At 46.6% G+C, this 17,721-nt stretch overlaps 1 long non-coding RNA gene across 1 annotated transcript; it reads left to right on the forward strand.

Annotated features, from left to right (window-relative positions):
• The first annotated feature begins 8,454 nt into the window (after positions 1-8,454).
• On the forward strand, positions 8,455-14,399 carry LOC135231285 (uncharacterized). The gene is made up of 2 exons (XR_010321984.1): positions 8,455-11,307; positions 11,716-14,399. It is a non-coding gene; the product is annotated as an uncharacterized LOC135231285 (long non-coding RNA).
• Positions 14,400-17,721: the final 3,322 nt, after the last annotated feature.

Here is a 17,721-nt window from a genome sequence, read left to right on the forward strand (position 1 = left end):
CCATGCCCTAGCCTAACCATGATTTAACCCTAACACTTACCCTAAACCTAACCCTAAACCTAATCTTAAACCTAAACCTAAAACTAACCTTAACCCTAACCCTAACCCCTAACCCTAAGCTCAACCCTCACTCTTCACTTAAATTTCACCCAAACACTAACCCTAAAACGAACCCAACACTAACCCTAAACGCCAACATAATCCTGACCTAACGTTAACCCGAACCCTAACGCTAACCCGAACTCTAAACCGAACCCTAAACTGACCCTAACCTTAACCCAAACACCTAACCCTAACACTAACCCTAAACATAACTCTCATCCTTAACCTAAACTTCACCCTAAACCTAAGCCTAAGCCTAACCCTAAAACTAAACCTAACCCTAAACTATCACCTAACTCTAGCCCGAACGCTAAACCTAACAATGACCCTAACCATAACAGCCTAAAACATCAGCTTAACTGTAAACCTAACACTTACCCTCAGACGAACCCCTAACCCTTTCACAAACCCTAACCCGATCCCTAATCCTAAACCTAACGCTGACGTAAACCTAACCCTTCCCCAAACCTAAACTTAAACCTAACCTTAACTCTACCTATACCTAAACCAAACAATAACTCGAATCCTGACCCTAACCCTAACCCTAAACTCAGCATTAAGTATAATTCTAAACCTAACCCTAACCCTAACCCAGCCCAACCCTTTACCGTAAACCTAGTCTTAACCCTAACCTTACCTACCCTAAACCTAACACTAACGCTAACCTTAACCCTAACTCTAACATTAACCCTAACTTTTAGCGTAACCCTCACTATTAACTGAAACTTCACCCGAACCCTAACCCTAACTCTAACCATAACCATAACACTTACCCTGAACACTCACCTTAACTGTAAAACTAACCATAACCCTCAACCTAACCCCTAACTGTATCCCGAACCCTAACCCTAAAGCTATCCCTAAGCCTAACCCTAACACTCACCTGAACCTTTAAGCCCTAAGGATAACCCGAACCTGAAATCAAACCCTAACGCATAACACCAAAGCATAACCCAAACCTTAACCCTAACTCTCACCCTAACTCTAACACTAACCCGAAACCGAATCATAAATCTAACCCTAACCCTAAACCAAACCTAACCATGACCAGAACCACAATGCCTAACCAAAACCCTCACCCAAACCCTAACCCTAAACTACACCACTAACTCCTAACACATTACCATAACCATAATCCTAACCCTAACCAAACCTAACCCTAAACCTAACCCTCATCCCAACCACAACGCCTGACACAAACCATAACCCTAACCCTAACAGTAACACTGTAAATAACCCTAACCTAAAATCTAAACCTGACCCTAAAACTAAACAGAACCCGTAAACTTAACCCTAACCCTAAACATAATCTTAACAATAACCTGAAAACTAACGCAAACCTTAGCCATAACCCTAAACCTAACCCGCACCCTATCTTAAACTTCACCCTATCTCTATCCTAAAGCTAACCCTAACTTTAACCCTAAACCTAACCCTAACCCTAACCTTAACCTTGGCCAACCTGTAACCCTCATCCAAACCCTTACAATAACTCTGACCCTATCCTTCGCCCTAAACCTAATGCTAATCCTAACCCTAACCTAACCTTAACCCTACCATAATCTTAAACCAAACCCTAACTCTAACCCTAACCCTAGCACTAAGCCTAACCCTAACACTTACCCAAAACCCTCATCTTAACTGTAAACGTAACTCTAACTCTTACCCTAACCCTAATCTTAACCCTAAATATAACTCTACCGTAAACCAAACTGAAACACTAACCCCTAACCCTAACTCTAACCCTAATCCTTAGCCTAAGCCTACCCTTAAACGTAAACCTAACCCTAACCCTAAACCGAACCCTCACTCTTAACCAAAATTCACCCTAATCATGACCCTAAACCTCCCCTAACTTCATTCAAACCCTAACCTTAACCAAAAATAAAACTAAACTTAAACCTAACCCTAAATGTAAACCTAACCCTAACCCGGACCATAACCTGAACCCTAACCCCTAACCCTAAGCCTCACGCTTAACATAAACTTCACCCTAACTCTAACCCTAAAACTAAATATAACACTAAATCTCCACCTAACCCTGACCCTAACCCTAATCCTAACCATAGACCTAACCCAAACCTGAACCTAACTCTAACCCTAACCCTAATCCTAACCCTAAAACTTACCCTACACACTCAGCTTAAATGGAAACCTAGAACTAACCCTCACCCTAACATCTAAACCTAACCCCAACCCTTAACCTAACCCTATCTCTAACCTTAACCTAGCCCTAAACCTAACAATGACTTAACCCTAACATGTACTCTAAACCTAAGCATAAACCTAAACTTAACCCTAAACCTAATCCTAACCTTAACCCTAACCCTAACACCTAACGCTAACGTGAGCTCAACACTCGCCCTTAACTTTAAATGCACCCTAACACTAACCCTAAACTGAACCCTAACCCTAACCCTAAACCTAAGCCTAAACCTGACCCTAGCATTAACCCAAACACGTAAACCTGACCCTAATACTAACCCTAAATCTAACCCTAACCTTAACGCAAACACGTAACGCTAACACTAGTCCTAACCCTCATCCTTAAAGTATGCTTCACCCTAAACGTAAGCCTAAGCCTAACCTGAAACTAAACCTAACCCTAAACTATCCCCTCAGTCTAGCCCTAACCCTAAACCTAACCCTAACCCTAACTCTAACCATACCCCTAACCATAACACTCTAAAACATCAGCTAAACTGTAAACCTAACACTAACCATCACCTGAATCGCTAACCCTTTCCCTAATCCTACCCCTATCCCTAATCCTAACCTTAACCTTGACCTAATCCTAACCCTTACCCTAACCCTAAACTTAACACTAACCTTAACTCGAACTTAACCCTAACCCTCACAATAACTCTAAACCTGACCCTAACCCTAAGCCTAAACCTAGCACTAACTCTAACAACTCTAAACCTAACCCTAACCCTAACCTAGCCCTACCCTTTACCGTAAACCTAGCCTAAACCCTAACCTTACCCCTACCTTAAACCTAACCCTGACACTAACCTTAAGCATAACTCTAACCTTAACCCTAACCCTGACTATTAACTGAAACTTCACCCTAACCATAAGCCTAACTCTAACTCTAACCCTAACCATAACAATTACCCTAAACCTTCACCTTCAATGTAAACCTAAACCTAACCCTTAACCGTATCCCCAACCCTAAACCTAATGCTATCTATCCCTCACATTATCCCTAACCCTAACCCGAAGACGAACAGTAACCCTAATCTAACGCTAACCCTAACATTAACCCTAAACTTAACCCTTCCCTAACCATAAACCTAACCCTAACACCCTAAACCTAAACTCTAACACTAACTAGAATCCAAACCCTAATGCAAACCCTTATCCTAACCCTCACCCTTAACCTAAACTTCACACTAACCCTAAACCTAAACCTAATCTGAACATAACCACTAACCCTAACCTGAACCCTAAACCTAACCTTAGCACTAACATGAACACAAACCCAAAGTCTAGCCCTAACCCTAAAAATAACCCTCACCCTATCCTAAACTTCATCCAAACCCTAACGCTAACCTTAGTCCTAAACCTAAACCTAAACCTAACCCAACCCCTAACATTAAATCTAACTCTAACCATAATGTTAGTCCACCTGTAACCCTAAACCTAACCCTTAAAATACCCCTCAACCTAACCCTAAACCTAATCCTAACCCTAGACCTAATCCTAACCCTAACCCGAACTCTAACCTTGACCCTAAATAGAACACTAACTCTATCCCTAAACCTGAAACTACAGCTAAATCTTACCCTACACCTAACCCTAAACATAAACCTACCCCTAACTCTATGTCTAACGATAATCGGGACACTTATCCTAAACCCTCGCCTTAAATGTAAAACTAACCGTAACACTCACTCTAACCCCTAACGGTATCCCACAACCCTTACCCTAATGCTATCCCTAACCCTAACACTAACCTGAACACCTAAGCCCTAATGATAACCCTAACCCTAACCCCAAACCTAACCCATAACACCAAAACCTAACCCTAACCTTAAAGGTAGCTCTCACCCGAACTCTAACTCTAACACTAACCCGAAACCTAATCATAAACCTAACCCTAACCCTAAACCAATCCTAACCATGACCAGAACCACAATGCCTAACCGGAACCCTCACCCAAACCCTAACCCTAAACTACACCTCTAACACCTAACACCTTACACCTTACTGTAACCATAATCCTAACCCTACCCAACCCTAACCCTAAACCTAAACCTCACCCCAACCACAACGCCTAACACAAAACGTAACCCTAACCCTAACTGTAACACTAAACTTAACCCTAACCTTAAACATAACCCTAACCCTAAAACTAAACAGAACCCGTAAACTTAACCCTAACACGAAACACAACCTTAACACGAACCTGAAAACTAACCCAAACCTTAGCCATAACCCTAACCCTAACCCTCACCCTAACTTAAACTTCACCCTATCCCTAACCTAAAGCTCACCCTAATTCTAATTATGTTTAGTTTTAGGGCTAGGGTTAGGGTGAAGTTTATGTTAACCTAATTCTAAACCTATCCCTACCCCTAAACCTAACCCTCACCTTAACCTTGGCCCACCTGGAACCCTAAAACTAACCCTTACAATAACTCGGACCCTAACCCTCACCCTAAACTTAATCCTAATCCTAACCCTGACCATAACCCTAACCTAACCTTAACCCTAACTTTAACCCTACGATAAACTCAAACCTAACCCTAACCCCGAACAATAACTCTAACCAAACTTTCACCCTACCCATAACCCTAAACCTACCCTAACTTCATTCAAATCCTAACCCTAACCAAAACTAAAGCTAACCCTAAACCTAACGCAAACCCTAACCCTGACCCTAAGCTGAACCCTTACCCCTAACCCTAACCCTAACCCTAACCCTCACGCTTAACATAAACTTCACCCTAACCCTAGCCCTAAAACTAAACATAATACTAAATCTCCCCAACCCTGACCCTAACCCTAATCCTAACCATATACCTAAGCCTAACCTTAAACATAATCCTAACCCTGACCCTAAATCTATCTCTAACCCTAATCCTAACCCTAAAACTTACCCTACACACTCAGCTTAAATGGAAACCTAGCACTAACCCTCACACTAACATCTAAACCTAAACCCTACCCTTAACCTAATCTTATCTCTAACCTTTACCTAGCCCTAAACCTAACCATGACTTAACCGTAACACTTACCCTAACCCTAAAACTAATCTTAACCCTAATCCTAATCCTAACCTTAACCCTAACCCTAACCCTAACCCCTAACACTAACCCTAAGCTCAACCCTCACACTTAACTTAAACTGCACCCTGACCCTAACCTTAAACTAAACCCTAACCCTAAAGCTAACCCTAACATTAACCCAAACACCAAAACCTAACCCTGACACTAACACTAACCCTAAACTTAACCCTAACCTGATCCTAACCTTAACCCAAACACTTAACTCTAATATTTACCCTAACGCTAATCTTAACTTAACTTTCACCCTATACATAAGCATAACCCTAAAATTAAACCTAACCCTAAATATCCCCTCAGTCTAGCCCTAACCCTAACTCTAACTCTAACCCTGACCCTAACCGTAACACTGTAAAACATCAGCTTAACTGTAAATCTAACACTAACCCTCACACGAACCCTAACCCTTTCCCTAAACCTAACCCTATCCCTAACCCTAACCCTAACCCTGACCTAAACATAACCCTTACCCTAACCCTAAACTTAACCCTAACCTTAACTCTACCCTAACCCTAACACTAACAAAAACTCTAAACCTGACCCGAACCCTACCCCTAAACCCTAGCACTAACTCTAACTCTACACCTAATCCTAACCCTAACCTAGACGTACCCTTGACCGTAAACCTAGCCTTAACCCTAACCTTACCCCTACCCTATCCCTAACCGTAAACCTAACCCTAACACTAATCTTAATCCTAACTCTAACCTTAACCCTAACCCTTACCCTAACCCTCACTATTAACTGAAAATTCACCCTAACCCTAACCCTAACTCTAACTCTAACCCTAACCATAACACTTACCCTAAACCCTCACCTTAACTGTAAACCTAACACTAAACCTCACCCGAACCCCTAACCGAATCCCCAACCCTAAACCTGCCGCTATCCCTAAACTTATCCCTAACCCTAACCCAAACACGAACAGTAACACTAATCTAATACTAACCCTTACATTAACCCTAAACTTAACCCTACCCTAACCATAAACCTAACCCTAACACCCTAAACGTAAACTCTAACACTAAGTATAATCCTCACCGTAATCCTAACCCTTACCTTGACCCTCACTATGAACCTAAACATCACTCTAACCCTGAACCTAAACCTAACACTAACCCTAAACGTAACTCCTAACACTAACCCGAACCCTAAAACTAACCTTAACACTAACCTGAACACAAAATCAAACTTCAGCCCTAATCATAAGAATAACCCTCACCCCGTCCTAAGGTTCATCCAACACTAACCCTAACCTTCACCCTAAACCTAAACCTAACCCAAACCCTAACCTTAAACCAAACTCTAACCATAACACTACTCCACCTGTAACCCTAAAACTAAGCCTTACATTAGCCCTGAACCTAACCCTAGACCTAATCCTAATCCTAACCCTAACCCTAACTCTAAGCTTGATCCTAAATAGAACACTAACTCTAATTCTAAACCTGAACCTAAACCGAAATCTTACCCTACACCTAACCCTAACCCTGAACCTAACCCTAACTCTAACCCTAAGAATAACACTGACCCTAAACCCTCACCTTAACTGTAAAACTAACCGCAACCCTCACCCTAACCCCTAGCCGTATCCCCCAACCCTAACCCTAATGCTATTCCTAACCCTAACACTAACCTGAACCCCTAAGGCCTAACGATAACCCTAACCCCTAACCCAAACCCTAACCCCTAACACCAAAGCCTAACCCAAACCTTAACCCTAAGTCTCACCCTAACTCTAACTCTAACATTAACCTGAAACCTAATAATAAACCTAACCCTAACCCTAAACCAAACCTAACCATGACCAGAACCACAATGACTAACCGGAACCCTCACCCAAACCCTAACCCTAAACTAAAACTCTAACCCTTAACACCTTACCATAACCAGAATCCTAACCCTACCCAACCCGAACCCTAAACCTAACCCTCACCCAAACGACAAAGACTAACACAAACCGTGACCCTAATCCTAACCATAACACTAAACTTAACCCTAACCTAAAATTTAACCCTAACCCTAAAACTAAAAAGAACCCGTAAACTTAACCCTAACCCTAAACATAACCTTAACACTAACCTGAAACCAAACTCAAACCTTAACCATAACCCTAAAACTAACCCTCAGCCTATCTTAAACTTCACCCTATCCCTAAGCTAAAGCTCACCCTAACCCTAACCCTAACCCTACCCCTAAATCAAACCCTAAACTTAACCTTGGCCCACCTGTAGTACCCTAAACCTAACCCTTACAATAACTCTGACCCTAACCCTCACCCTTACCCTAACCCTAACTGTAACCCTCACCCTTAACCTAAACTTCACACTAACCCTAAATCTAAACATAACCCTACCCCCAAACATAACCCCTAACCCTAATCCAAACGCTAAACCTAACCTTAACACTAACCTGAACACGAACCCAAACTCTAGCCCTAACCTTAAAAATAACACTCACCATATCGTAAACTTCATCCAAACCCTTACCCTAAATCTAAACCTAACCCAAACCCTAAACTTAAACTTTAATCATAACGCTAGTCCACCTGTAACCCTAAACCTAACCCTTACAATAGCCCTGAACCTAACAATAACCCTTACCCAAAACCCTAACCCAAATCCTAACCCGAAGCCTAAACCGAAGCCTAACGTGAACCCAAACCCGAACCCTAAACACAAACCATATCACTAGCCCTAGCCCTAGGCCCTAGCCCAAGTCCTAGCCCTAGCCCTAGCCCTAACCCTAACACTAACTCGAACCCTAAAACCTAACCCTAAACATTAACCCTAACCCTGAACACTAACCCTAACACTAACCGCTAACCCTAAACCCAAACCCTAAAAACTAACCCTAACCCTGAACACTAACCCTAACACTAACTGCTAACCCTAAACCCTAACCCTAACCCTAAACCCTAACACTAACCCTAACACTAACCATGAGCCCTAACCCTAAACTCTAACCATCAGCCTAACCCAAAACCCTAACCCTAACCCTAAACTCTAGCCCTAAAACCCTAGCCCTAGACCTAGCCCTAACACCAAGCCCTAGCCTCTAACCTCTAAAACTAACCCTAGCCCTAACCCTAAACCCTAAATCCTAACCCTAAACCCAAACTCTAAACCTAACCCTGACTCTAACCCCTAACCCTGACCCAGACCCTGACCCTAAACCGTGACAATGACCCTAAACCCTGACCATGACCCTAACCCTGACCGTGACCCTAACCCTGACCCTAAACTCTGACCCTGACACTAAACACTGACTCTGACCCTGACCCTAAACTCTATCACTAAACACTAAACCCTAACCCCTAGCCCTAACACATAGCCCTAACCTTACCCCAACCCTAATCCTAAACCCTAAACCCTAACCATAAAAACAAACCCTAAACCTAACCCTGACCCTAACCCCTAACCCTGACCCTAACCCTGACCCTAAACCCTGACCATAAACCCTGACCCTGACACTAAAAACTGACCCTGACCCTAAACTCGAACACTAAACCCTAAAACCTAACCTTAACCCCTAAACCCGATCCCGAACCATAACCCTAACACTAAACTAAACCCTAAACCCTAACCTGTGTAGGGAGTGAGGAGGTGGGAGGGACTAGGCTGGGCGCTGTGAAGGGACTCAGGAGGTGGGAGAGACCATGCAGGGCCCTGTATAGAGAGTGAGAGACCAGGCAGGGCACTGTACAGGGAGTAAGATGGTGGGACAAAAGAGACAGAAACCTGTGTAGGGAGTGAAGAGCTGAGAGACCAGACAGAGACCTTTGTAGGGAGTGAGGAGGTGGGTGAGACCAGGCAGGGCCCTGAGTAGGGAGAGAGGAGATGGAAGAGACCAGGCAGGGACAGGTGTAGGAAGTGAGGAGGTGGGAGGGACCAGGAAGGGCCCTGTGTAAGGAGTGAGGATGTGGAAGAGAACAGGCAGAGAACTGTGTAGGGAGTAAGGAGGTGGGACAGACCAGGCAGAGACCTTTACAGGGATGGAGGAGGTGGGAGAGAAAAGGCGGGGCCCTGAGTAGGGAGTGAGGAGCTGGGAGCAACCAGGCACGGCCATGTCTAGGGAGTGAGGAGGTGGGAGAGGTCAGGCAGGGACCTGTGTAGGGAGTTAGGCCTTAGGAGAGACCAGGCAGAGACCTGCATAGGGAGTGAGGAGGTGAGAGAGACCAGGTAGGATGCTGTGTAAAGAGTGAGGATGTAGGAGAGACCAGGCAGGGCCCTGTGTAAGGAGTGATGAGGTGGGAGAGACGAAGCAGGGACCTGTGTAGGGAGTGAGGAAGTGGGAGAGGCCAGGCAGAGACCTGTGTAGGGAGTGAGGAGGTGGGAGAGAATAGGCAGAAACCTGTGTAGGGATTGAGAAGATGGTAGACAGCAGGCAGGGCCCTGTGTAGGGAGTGAAGAGGTGGGAGAACCATTCAGAGACCTGCATAGGGAGTGAGGAGATGGGAGAGACCAGGAAGGGCCCTCCGTAGGGAGTGAGTTGGCCAGAGATCAGGCATGTCCCTGTATGGAGTAAGGATATGGGAGAGACCAGGCAGGGCCCTGTGCAGGGAGTTAGGAGGTGGGAGAGAAGAGGCAGAGAAGAGTGTAGGGAGTGAGGAGGTGGGACAGACCAGGCAGGGCTCTGTGCATAGAGAAGATGGGAGACACCAGACAGGGCCCTGTGTAGGGAGTGAAGAAGAGGGAGACCCAGGCAGAGTCCTGCTTAGGGAGTGAGGAGATGAGAGAGACCAGGCAGAGCCAAGTATAGGGAGTGAGGATATGGGAGAGACCAGGCAGGCCCTGTGTAAGGAGTGATGAGGTGGGAGAGACCAAGCAGGACCCTGTGCAGGGTGTGAGGGGGAGGGAGCATCCAGGCAGGGCCCTGTGGAGGGAGTGAGGTGTTGGGAGAGACCACACAGGTCCTGTGTAGGGAGCGAGAATGTGCCAGAGATCAGGCAGGGCCCTGTGTAGAGAGTGAGGAGGTGGGAGAGAACAGACAGAGACATATGTAGGGAGTAAGCAGAAGGGAGACACCAGGCAGGGCCCTCTGTAGGGAGTGAGGAGGAGGGACATACCAGGCAGGGCCCTGTGTAAGGAGTGAGGAGGTGGGAGAATCCAGGCAGACACCTGTGTAGGGAGTGAGGAGCTGGAAGAGACCAGGCAGGGACCTGTGTAGGTCCTGAGGAGGTGGGAGAGGCCAGGCAGCGTCCTGTGTAGGGAGTGAGAAGGTGGGAGAGACCAGGCAGGGCCCTATGTTGGGAGTGAGGATGCAGGAGAGAAGAGGCAGAGATGTGGGAGAGACCAGGCAAAGACCTGTGAAGGGACTGAGGAGGTGGGAGAGACCTGGCAGGGCCCAGTGTAGGGAGTGAGTATCTTGGAGAGAAGAGGCAGAGACCTGTGTAGGGATTGAGAAGAAGGAGAGACCAGGCCGGGCCCTGTGGAGGGAGTGAGGAGGTGGGAGAGGCCAGGCAGAGCCCTGTGTAGCGAGTGAGGTGTTAGGAGAGACCAGGCAGGGCCCTGTGTAGGGAGTGATGAGGTGAGAGAGACCAGGTAGGACCCTGTGTACAGAGTGAGGATGTGGAAGAGAACAGGCAAGGCTGTGTGTAGGAAGTAAGGTGGTGGAGATACCAGTCAGGGACCTGTGTAGGGATTGAGGAAGTGGGAGAGACCAGGCAGGACCCTGTGTAGGGAGTGAGGAGGTGGGAGAGACCATCAGGGCCCTGTGTAGGGAGTGAGGAAGTGATAGAGAACAGGTAAGGCCCTGCATACACAGTGAGGAGTTGGGAGAGACCACCCAGATACCTGAGTAGGGAGTCAGGATGTGGGAGAGATCAGGCAGAGCCCTGTGTAGGAAGTGAGGTGTTAGGAGAGACCAGGCAGGGCCCTGTGTAGGGAGTGAGGAGGTGGGAGAGACCAGGCAGGTCTGTGTGTAGGGAGTAAGGAGGTGGAGATGCCAGGCAGGGCCCTGTGTAGGGAGTGAGGATGTAGGAGAGATCATCAGGGCCCTGTGCAGGGAGTGAGCAGATGGGATACACCAGGCAGGGCCCTGTATAGGGAGTGAGGAGATGGGAGAGAACAAGCACAGCCCTGTGTAGGGAGTGAGAAGAAGGGAGATAACAGCCAGAAACACAGTGCAGGGACTGAGGAGGTGGGAGAGGTAAGGCAGGACCCTGTGTAGGGAGTGAGGGGGTGATAGAGACCAGGCAGAGCCCTGTGTAGGGAGTGAGGAGGTGGGAGAGGCCAGGCATGGCCCTGTGTAGGGAGTGAGGAGGTGGGAGAGACCAGGCAGGGCCCCGTGGAGGGAGTAAGGAGGTGGAGAGACCAGGCAGTGGCTTGTTTAGGGAGTGAGCAGGTGCGAGAGAACATCAGGGCCCTGTGTAGGGAGTGAGGAGGAGGGAGAAAACAGGCTAACACCTGTGTATGTAGTAAGGAGGTGGGAAAGACCACCCAGAGACCTGTGTAGGGATTGAGGAATGGGAGGGAACAGGCAGAGAACTGTGTAGGGAGTGAGGAGGTAGGAGAGACCAGGCAAGGCCCTGTGTAGGGAGCGAAGAGGTGGAGAACCAGGCAGAGTCCTGCATAGGGAGTGAGAAGGCGAGAGAGGACAGGCAGAGCCCTGCGTAGGGAGTGAGGAGGTGGGATTGACTAGGCAGGACCCTGGGTAGGGTGTGAGGAGGTGGGAGATTCCAGGCAGGGCCCTTTGTAGGGAGTGAGGTGTTGGGAGAGACCAGGCAGAGTCCTGTGTAGGGAGTGAGGATTTGGGAGAGACCAGGCAGGGCCCTGTGTATGGCCTGAGGAGGTTAGAAATACCAGGCAGGGCCCTGAGTAGGGAGTGAGGAAGTGGGAGAGAAGAGGCAGGGCCCTGTCTAGGGATTGAAGAGGTGGGAGAGAACAGGCAGAGACCCTTGTAGGGAATGGGGAGGTGGGAGAACCATGCCGAGACCTGTGTAGGGATGGAGAAGGTGGGAGGGACCAGTTAGGGCCCTGTGTGTGCAGTCAGGATGTGAGAGAGAGGAGGCAGGGCCCTGTGTGAATTGAGGATGGGGGAGAGGCCAGGCAGGGCCCTGTTTAGGGAGTGAGGAGGTGGGAGAGATCATCAGGGCCCTGTAAAGGGAGTGAGGAGGTGAGAGAGGCCAGTCAGGGACCTGTGTAGGGAGTTAGGCGTTAGGAGAGACCAGGCAGGGCCCTGTGTAGGGAGTGAGGAGGTGGGAGAGACCAGGCAGAGACCTGCATAGGGAGTGAGGAGGTGAGAGAGACCAGGTAGGATGCTGTATAAAGAGTGAGGATGTAGGAGAGACTAGCCAGAGCCCTGTGTAGGGAGTAAGGAGGTGGAGAGACCAGGCAGGGTCCTGTTTAGGGAGTGAGGAGGTGGGAGAGATCATCAGGGCCCTGTAAAGGGAGTGAGGAGGTGGGAGAGACCACCCAGATACCTGTGTAGGGACTGAGGAGGTGGGAGAGAAAAGACAGAGCCCTGTGTAGGGAGTGAGGAGGTGGGAGATACCAGGCAGGGCCCTGTGTAGGGAGTGAGGAGGTGGCAGGGAGCAGTCAGAGACCTGTGTAGGGAGTGAGGAGGTGGCAGAGACCAGGCAGGGCCCTGTCTAGGGAGTGAGGAGTTGGAAGAGACCAGGCAGAGACCTGTGTACTGAGTCAGGAGGTGGGAAAGAACAGGCAGGACTGTGTTTAGCAAGTGAGGGGGTGAGAGAGAATAGGCAGAAACTTGTGTAGGGAGTGAGAAGATGGAAGACAGCAGGCAGGGCCCTGTGTAGGGAGTGAAGAGGTGGGAGAAACATTCAGAGACCTGAATAGGGAGTGAGGAGTTGGGAGAGACCAGGCAGGGCTCTGTGCAGGGAGTGAGGAGGCCAGAGATCAGGCAAGTCCCTTTGTATGGAGTAAGGATGTGGGAGAGACCAGGCAGGGCCCTGTGCAGGGAGTGAGGAGGTAGGAGAGATCAGGCAGGGACTGGTGTAGGGAGTGAGGAGGTGGGAGAGACCAGGCAGGGCTCCGTGTAGGAAGTGAGGAAGTGGGAAAGAACAGGCAGAAAGCTGTGTATGGAGTGAGAAGATGGGAGACACTAGCCAGGGCCCTGTGTAGGGAGTGAAGAGGTGGGAGAACAAGGCAGGGTCCTGCATAGAGAGTGAGGAGGTGGGAGAGGACAGGCAGAGCCCTGCTTAGGGAGTGAGGATGTGGGAGAGACAAAGCAGGGCTCTTTGTAAGGAGTGATGAGGTGGGAGAGACTAGGCAGGACCCTGCTAGGGGTTATTGATATTGTAAGGGTTAGGTTTAGGGTTAGGGTAGGGGTAAGTTAGGGTTAAGGCTAGCTTTACTGTAAAGGGTGGGGCCAGGTTAGGGTTAGGGTTAGGTTTAGAGTTCGAGTTAGATCTAGGGTTTAGGGTTAGGGTTAGGGTCCGGTTTAGAGTTATTGTTAGGTTTAGGGTTAGGGTTAGGGTAGAGTTAAGGTTAGGGTTAAGTTTAGGGTTAGGGTAAGGATTAAGTTTAGGTCAGGGTTAGGGTTAGGATGAGTGATAGGGTTAGGGAAAGGGTTAGGGGTTCGTGTGACGGTTAGTGTTACATTTACAGTTAAGCTGATGTTTTAGGGTGTTACTGCCAGGGTTAGGGTTAGAGTTAGGGTTAGGGTTAGGGCGAGAGTTAGAGGATAGTTTAGGGTTAGGTGTAATTTTAGGGTTAGGGTTAGGCTTAGGTCTAGGGTGAAGTTTAGGTTAAGGATGAGGGTTAGGATTAGGCTTTGGTGTTTAGGTTAAGGTTAGCGTTACATTTAGGGTTAGGCTTAGTGTTAGGTTTTGCGTTAAGTGTTTGGGTTAATGTTAGGGTCAGGTTTAAAGTTAGGTTTAGGGTTAGGGTTAGTGTTTGGTTTAGGGTTAGGGTTAGGGTGAAGTTTAAGTTAAGGGTGAGTGTTGAGCTTAGGGTTAGTGTTGGGGTTAGGGTTAGGGTTAAGGTTAGAATTAAGTTTAGGGTTAAGGTCAGGTTTAGAGTTAGGGTAAGTGTTAGGGTTAAGTCATAGTTAGGTTTAGGACTAGTTTTTAGTTAGAGATAGGGTTGGGTTCAGGGTTGGGCTTAGGTTTAGATGTTAGGGTGAGGGATAGTGCTAGGTTTCCATTCAAACTGAGTGTGTAGGGTAAGTTTTAGGGTTAAAGTTAGAGTTAGAGTCAGGGTTAGGTTTAAGTTTAGTGTTGGGATTATGTTTATGGTTAGGGTCAGGGTTGGGGAGATTTAGTGTTTAGGGTTACAGTGAATTTATGTTCTGCGAGAGGGTTAGGGTTAGGGGTTTGGGTTCAGGTTAGAGTCAGGGTTAGGGTTAGGTTTAGGGTTAAGGTTAGGTTTAGTGTTAGTGTTAGTTTTGCTTAGGGTTAGGGTTTGAATGAAGTTAGGGTAGGCTTAGCGTTATGCTTAGGGTGAAATTTTGGTTAAGGGTGAGGGTTCGGCTTAGGCTTAGGGTTAGAGTTAGGGTCAGTGGTTAGGGTTAGGTTTAGGGTTAAGGTTAGGTTTAGGCTAAGGATTAGGGTTAGAGTTACGGTTAAGGGTTAGCATTTCAGTTAGGTTTAGGTTAGGGTTATAATTAGGGTTAAGTTTAGGGTTAGGGTAAGAGTGAGAGTTACATTTACAGTTAAGATGAGGGTTTTGGGTAAGTGTTACAGATAAGATTAGGGTTAGGGCTAGGGTTAGGGTTAGAGTTAGGTTGAAGATTATGGTAGGCTTAAAGATAGGGTTAAGGTTAGGTTAGGGTTAGGGTCAGGGTTAGGATTAGAATTAGGTTTAGGGTGAGGATTAGGGTCAGAGTTATTGTAAGGGTTAGGTTTCGGGTTACAGGTGGGCCAAGGTTAAGGTGAGGGTTAGGTTTAGGGGTAGGGTTAGGGTTAAAGTTAGGGCGAGTTTTAGGTTAGGAATAGGGTGAAGTTTAAGACAGGGTGAGGGTTAGGGTTATGGCTAAGGTTTGGGCTTGTTTTCAGGTTAGTGTTAAGGTTATGTTCAGGGTTAGGGTTAAGTTCATGGGTTGTGTTTAGTTTTAGGGTTAGGGTTAGATTTAAGGTTAGGGTTAAGTTTAGTGTTACGGTTAGGGTAAGGGTTATGGTTGTGTTAGGCGTTGTGGTTGGGGTGAGGGTTAGGTTTAGGGTTAGGGTTGGGTAGGGTTTGGATTATGGTTATGGTAAGGTGTTAGAGTTAGAGGTGTAGTTTAGGATTAGGTTTTGGGTGAGGGTTCCGGTTAGACCTTGTGGTTCTGGTCATGGTTAGGTTTGGTTTAGGGTTAGGGTTAGGTTCATGATTAGGTTTCGGGTTAGTGTTAGAGTTAGTGTGAGAGTTAGGGTTAAGGTTTTTGCTAGGCTTTCGCTTTGGTGTTAGGGTTTGGGTTAGGGTTAGGGTTATCATTAGGGCTCAGGGGTTTCAGGTTAGTGTTAGGGTTAGGGTTAGGGATAGCATTAGGGTTAGCGTTGTGGGATACGGTTAGGGGTTAGGGTGAGGGTTACGGTTAGTTTTACAGTTAAGGTGAGGGTTTAGGGTAAGTGTTATGATTAGGGTTAGAGTTAGAGTTAGGGTTAGGTTTAGGGTTAGGGTTAGGTGTAGGGTAAGATTTAGGTTTAGGTCCAAGTTGAGGGTTAGACTTAGTGTTCTATTTAGGGTCAAGGTTAGAGTTAGGGTTAGGGTTAGGATTAGGTCTAGGTTTAGGATTAAGTTTAGGGTTAGGTTCAGGGCTATTGTAAGTGTTTGGTTTAGGGTTACAGATGGACTAGCGTTATTCTTAGAGTTAGGTTTAAGGTTAGGGTTTGGGTTAGGTCTAGGTTTAGGGTTAAGGTTATGGTTAGTGTTTGGATGAAGTTCAGGATAGGGTGAGGGTTATTTTTATGGTGAGGGCTAGGGTTTGGGTTTGTGTTCAGGTTAGTGTTAAGGATAGGTTTAGGGTTCGGTTAGGGTTAGGCGTTATGTCTAGGGTCAGCGTTAGGTTAGGTTTAGGGTTAGTGTGAAGTTTAGGTTAAGGGTGAGGGTTATGATAAGGGTTAGGATTATAGACGGTGTTAGACCTTAGGTTTAGGGTGTTAGGGTTAGGTTTATGGTTAGGGTAGATTTAAGTTTAGGTTTAATATTAGGGTTAGGGTTAGATTTGGGTTACTGTTCGTATTAGGGTTAGGGTTAGGGATAAGTTTGGGGCTAGCGTTAGGTTTAGGGTTGGGGATACGGTTAAGGATTAGGGTGAGGGTTAGGGTTAGGTTTACAGTTAAGGCGAGGGTTTAGGGTAATTGTTATGGTTAGGGCTCGAGTTAGATTTAGGCTTAGGGTTAGGGTGATGTTTCAGTTAATAGTCACGTTAGAGTTAAAGTTAGAGTAGGGTCAAGGTTAGTGTTCGGGTTAGGTATAGAGTTAGGGTTCGGGTAGGGGTAAGGTTAGGGTTAAGGCTAGGTTTACGGTAAAGGGCAGGGCTAGGTTAGTGTTAGGTTTAGAGTTAGAGTTAGTGCTAGGGTTTGGGGTTATGCTTATGGTCAGGTTTAAGTTATTGTTAGGCTTTGTTAGGGGGTTAGGGTTGTGTTTGTTACGGGGTTACGATTGCATTTTTCGGGGTTTAGAGTTGTGTTTGTTAGGGGCTTAGGGTTATTTATTAGGGGGTTAGGGTTGTTTGTTGTTTGGGGGTTAGGTTTGTTTGTTGTTAGGGGGTTAGTGTTGATTGTTGATAGTGGGTTAGTGGTGTTTGTTGTTAGGGGTTCAGAGTTGTTTGTTGTTAGGGGGTTAGAGTTGTTTGTTGTTAGAGGATTTGGGTTCTTTCTTGTTGGGGGTTAGTGTTGTTTGTTTTTAGGGGATAAGTGTTGGTTGTTGTTAGGGGGTTAGTTTTTTTTTTTGTTTTTACTGGGTTAGTGGTGTTGGTGGTTAGGGGGTTAGTGTTGTTGGTTGTTTAGGGGGTTAGTGTTGTTTGTTGTTAGGTGTTTACGGTTGTTGGTTGTTAGGGGGTTAGGGTTGTTTGTTGTTTCGGATTTAAGGTAGATTCTTGTTAGGGGTTTAGTGTTGTTTGTTGTTAGTCGGGTAGGGTTGTTTGTTGTTTGGTTAGAGTTGTTTGTTGTTAAGGGGTTATGGTTATTTCTTGTTAGGGGTTAGGGTTGTTTGTTGTTATGGGGTTAGGGTAGTTTCTTGTTAGGGGGTTAGTGTTGTTTGTTGTTAGTGTGTTAGGGTTGTTTGTTGTCTGGTTAGGGTTGTGTGTTGTTAGGGGGTTAGTGTTGTTTGTTGTCAGGGGTTTAGTGTTGTTTCTTGTTGGGGTTTAGTGGTTTTTCTTGTTAGGGTGTTAGTGTTGTTGGTTGTTTAAAGTGTTAGGGTTGTTTGCTGTTAGTGGGATAGGG

The sequence above is a fragment of the Loxodonta africana genome, chromosome 4 (assembly GCF_030014295.1).
Source record: "Loxodonta africana isolate mLoxAfr1 chromosome 4, mLoxAfr1.hap2, whole genome shotgun sequence".
NCBI classification, from domain to species: Eukaryota; Metazoa; Chordata; class Mammalia; order Proboscidea; family Elephantidae; genus Loxodonta; species Loxodonta africana.